Raw genomic sequence first — 4,989 nt, 5'->3', positions numbered from 1 at the left:
AAGACCTGAGTTCAAATTCGATTCAGACACTTAATTTGCTTTGTGATCATGGGCAAGTCACTTCACCCTTTTTGCCTTATCTGTCAAATGAACTGGAGAAGGAAATGGCAAACCATTCCAATATCTTTGCCATAAAAACCCCAAATGGGATCAGAAGAGTCAGATGTGACTGGACAGTAACAACATTGTACTGGGATAATGACAATAAAATGTATATTAACACTTTCCTTGCTCAAGATTCCTATAATGTTCTGTTGACCTGTCTCAGGTCAAGGGACATGTCTGAGGACAAGTTTCCAAGCTAGAAATCCTTGGAAATTCGATTAACATTAAATTAATAAGGGGGCAGCTAGGTGGCTCAGTGGATAAAGCACAGGCCCTGGAGTCAGGAGTACCTGGGTTCAAATCTGCTCTCAGACACTTAGTAATTACCTAGCCGTGTGGCCTTGGACCAGCCACTAAACCTTATTTGCCTTGCAAAAAAAAAAAACAAACCTAAAAAAACATTAAATTAATATTAAAGTTATTTCAGGTAGAAATAACTGTGATTAAAACACAGAATACAATCTGAATTTTTTCTTCAACACTATATAACATTATCTAAAAAGCCTAGTGGACAAAGCAATAAACTTGGATTCAGTTCCAGTCCCACCTCAGCTAGGAAGTGCTTCTGCCTCAGTTTCTGCATCTGTAAAAAACAACAACTTACTTTATAGGATTATTATGAGGATCATACAAGTGCTTTGTAAACCTTAAAGTGCTCTGTCAACATGTCATTAGACTGATTAACTATCACTCTGATTCTGTCTTTATAAATAAAAAGTAAAGCAATTAAAAACTAAAGGCTAATGAAGTCTGCCTGACTAATCACTAGAGATAATCATGAAGGAGCATACTGGTGGAAGCTTCTGATTTTATAGCATTAGAACCCTGCTGGACTAGCCCTAGATCCCCCTCCCTTAAGAAAGGTAGATGCTGCCATCTATGGACCTGACTCCTCCTTGGGAGTGAGAAATTCATCAGTATTATACATCAATTGTACACCAGTATTGTACATGCTTGCCCAGGTTCTGTTTGTGTTTTTTCCTAAGGCAATGGGGTTAAGTGGCTGGCCCAAGGCCACACGGCTAGGTAATTATTAAGTGTCTGAGGCAGGATTTGAACTCAGGTCCTCCTGATTCCAGTGCAGGTGTCACTGCACCAACCAACTGCCTCTTGCCCAGGTTCTGGATGGTAGACCACACTCTCCCAATTTTCCAGGAACCAATGGAGTAAAACAAGGCTATATCCTTGCTCTCCATGCTTTTTATTTTTTTATTTTTTTTAATTTTGAAAGCAATGTGTGGAATTTATTATATCCTTTAAAAAAGCAAGTTCTTAAATTGAGATTCAGTTTCGTAAATAATCCACATTTTTGCATTCTGCTATACATTTGGAAATTCTTTCTTTTGTGGGTTGGGAGGTATTTAAGTTCAGATTTTCAGAAAGAAAATTTTAACAACAAAAATTATGGGAAGACAGGAACAAAATGACCAGGCTATTTATTTATTTTTCTCTTCTGATGAATAATTAATTTGACACATTTTAACTTAACAAAGAGATGACAACTGACTGACTCTTTGGGACAAAAGTGTGACTCAGTGTGCTCTCCATACTCTCCCACTAAGGTTTTATGGAATGTTTTATCCATTTTTTCACTATGAAAATTAGCATGAGGGGCGGCTAGGTGGCGCAGTGGACAAGAGCACCAGCCTTGGAGTCAGGAGGACCTGGGTTCAAATTCGACCTCAGACACTCAATAATCACCTAGCCGTGTGGCCTTGGGCAAGCCACTTAACCCCACTGCCTTGAAAAATTCTAAAAAAAAAAAATTACCATGAAAAATGGAACTTCAGATTCATAACCAGGAGAATAAGTTTGCTATGTATATAAAGATGATAACACAAAAGGCCCAAGAATGTTCATTTTACTACCTTTCTCTATGGTCCATAGTTTATATATCAAACAGTACTGACAATCACACCCTACACAATTATGCTCATTTCATGGCATTTCTGATGAATTCAAGAGTCAGTTTGGAATTTAACATAAAAATTTTAAGTCATTAACAAAACATCTAGTTTTTAAAAAATATACTGATGAACAAAATATAGAAAGGTATAAAATTGAAGTACAAGTATTGAACATATTTTAAAGCAAGAGATCTGAAGTTTAATTTTTACAAAAATGTATGCCATTAAAATCATCATGATTATTTTCCATTTACTCATTCAACAACTGATAAAATATTATAAAAATATAGAGAAAATAGATTCTAGATTTAAGATGACTAGGTATGCTACTAGCTCTGTGGTTTTTAAAAACTTGATTGAAAATCACTAAAAAAATAAGTTTTTGTTTCCTTAAAAACACTCCATTGGCTTGCTATTTAATATAATATGGGTATTCATGATTCTCCAATACTTAAAATACAAAAATGCTAATTCCTATACTCTTGGCTTCTTGTTTGGTGGGTCCTGTAGACTAAACTTTGGAATTTCACATGAAGGTGCATATGGAATTCTCTTTGAAGATACCTTCTTGCCAATTGGAAGCCAGTGGTTTCTAACTCATTGTGAAGGTCATCGAAGACACGCTGTCCATCAAAGATAAATGTAGGCTTCAGCATTTTTTTGTGAATTCGTTTGTAATCCAATTCCTTAAACATATCCCATTCAGTACAAATGACAACAGCATGGGCTCCATCACATGCCTCATATGGATCCTTTGTAATGGTCACCAGTCGGGACACTTGGTCATCCTCTGAAACACCAGGATGGGAGAGATCTACAACTATTTGTTCCCTTGGTACTTTAGGATCATAGATATGGAGATGTGCTCCTTCATCCATCAAATATTTGCTTATGTAGATACTAGAGGATTCTCTTGTATCTCCAGTGTCCTTTTTGAAGGCAAATCCCAAAATAGCGATCTTCTTGTCAGTGACTGTATTAAACAGACTGTCAATAATTCGGGAAGCAAACCTTCTTCTCTGGTAGTCATTCATATCTATTACCTGTTGCCAATAACGAGCTACTTCAGGCAAATTCAGAGCTTCACAGAGATAAACCAAATTTAAAACATCTTTCTGGAAACAGCTCCCACCAAAACCAACACTGGCCTTCAGAAACTTATTTCCAATTATCTGGTCCATCCCAATGGCTGTTGCAACCTCTTCAACATCAGCTCCCGTTGCTTCACACAGAGCACTGATAGAATTAATGCTGCTGATTCTCTGAGCAAGAAAAGCATTAGCTGCCAATTTAGAAAGCTGTGAGGACCAAGTGTTGGTTGTGAGGATCTTTTCTTTGGGAACCCGGTGTTCATAGACAGCAGACAAAGCATGGACAGCTTTCTGCCCCTCAGGGGTCTCATCACCACCAATCAGCACTCTATCAGGGTTCTTTAGGTCTTTGATTGCTGTGCCTTCTGCTAAGAATTCAGGGTTGGAGAGCACCTGTAAGTTCAAGTTGGGTTTTGTGTTGGCATCAAATATTCTCCGTATACTTTCTGCTGCCCTAACTGGGACAGTGCTTTTCTCCGTCACAATTTTGTATCCATTGGAATTCTGTACAATCCGTCTAGCACAGGCTTCAATATACTTTTAGATCAGCTGCCCGACCTTTTCCCATTCCATAAGTTTTTGTTGGTGTGTTAACAGAAATAAACACAAGATCAGCATCTTTGATGGCAGCATCAATATCAGTAGAAAAAAAGAGATTCTTCCCTCGACAAGATTCAACTACTTCTTTTAGTCCTGGCTCATAAATTGGTAGTGTTGCTGAATTCCATGCATTGATTCGAGATCCGTTAACATCAACAACTGTGACCCTAATTTCTGGGCACATATGTGCAATGACACTACAGGTGGGTCCTCCAACATAACCTGCTCCAATGCAACAGATCTTCTTGATTTTAAGCATGATTATACTGCACGGGCCGGCGCGGGGCCTCACCTGCACCGGGCAGCGGCGTCTGGCTCGGCTCCGGCCAAGCGCCCTCCTCCCTGCCGCTCCCAGGCAGAGCTGGCACGCCGCGTGGCCCCGGGGGTTGAAGGCGGCGGTCTGGCCACCCCGCTGCAGGCTCCTCTTCTCTCCATGCTTTTTAGCATGATGTTTTCCTGTTATCAAATACCTTCACTAAGATTGAACATTGTGACTACACTGATGGTAAATTCAATTTGAAAAAGCTACAAGTCAGGATCAAAGTGGAAGTGTGTTGGTGTATGATCTTCTGTTGGTAGATAATTTTGCATTCAATACAGCTTCTGAAGCTGAGATGCAATAATGTATGGATTGATTCTCTGCTGCTTGTGCTAACTTTGGTCTAATAATTAACATCAAGAAAACACAAGAGTTCCATCAGCCAGCACCACACCATCCATCCATGGAACCATTGGTTCTAACAAATTAGAGAAGTTTTGAAAACTGTGGACAAGTTCATTTCCCTTGGCAGGGGACTTTCAAGGGAGGTCCACATTGATAATGAGGTTAACACTCACATTGCTAGAGCTACCTCAGTATTTGGAAGGCTCAGAAAGGAAGGGTGGGAGAGACAAGGCATTAGACTGACTACCAGATTGAAGGTCTACAGAGCCATTGTGTTGACTTTATTGATGTATGCCTGTGAAACCTGGACAGTCTACAGTGCCATGCCAGAAAACTGAATTGCTTCCATTTAAATTGGCTTGGGAAGATTTGTGAAGATCACCTGTCAGGAAAAGATTCCCAGCACTGAGGTCCTTTCTTGAGCTAAACTGCAGGGCATTCAAATGTTATTACAGAGAGCACAGCTCCAATGGGCTGGTCACATAGTTCAAATGTCAAACCTACACTTGCCCAAAACACTGTTTTATGGAAAACTCACACAGGGCAAGCATTCACAAAAGTGTCAGAAGATGCAATACAAGGACACTCCAAAGGTCTCTCTGAAGAACTTTGGAATTGATTA

At 39.5% G+C, this 4,989-nt stretch overlaps 1 pseudogene; it reads right to left on the bottom strand.

Moving 5' to 3' along the window:
• Positions 1-2,448: 2,448 nt before the first annotated feature.
• LOC141515997 (UDP-glucose 6-dehydrogenase pseudogene) lies at positions 2,449-3,971 on the bottom strand (annotated as a pseudogene).
• Positions 3,972-4,989: the final 1,018 nt, after the last annotated feature.

This window comes from Macrotis lagotis, chromosome 3 (assembly GCF_037893015.1).
Source record: "Macrotis lagotis isolate mMagLag1 chromosome 3, bilby.v1.9.chrom.fasta, whole genome shotgun sequence".
NCBI classification, from domain to species: domain Eukaryota; kingdom Metazoa; phylum Chordata; class Mammalia; order Peramelemorphia; family Peramelidae; genus Macrotis; species Macrotis lagotis.
The sequence above is the reverse complement of the archived record's forward strand: the minus strand, read 5'-3'. Positions and strand labels throughout refer to the sequence as shown.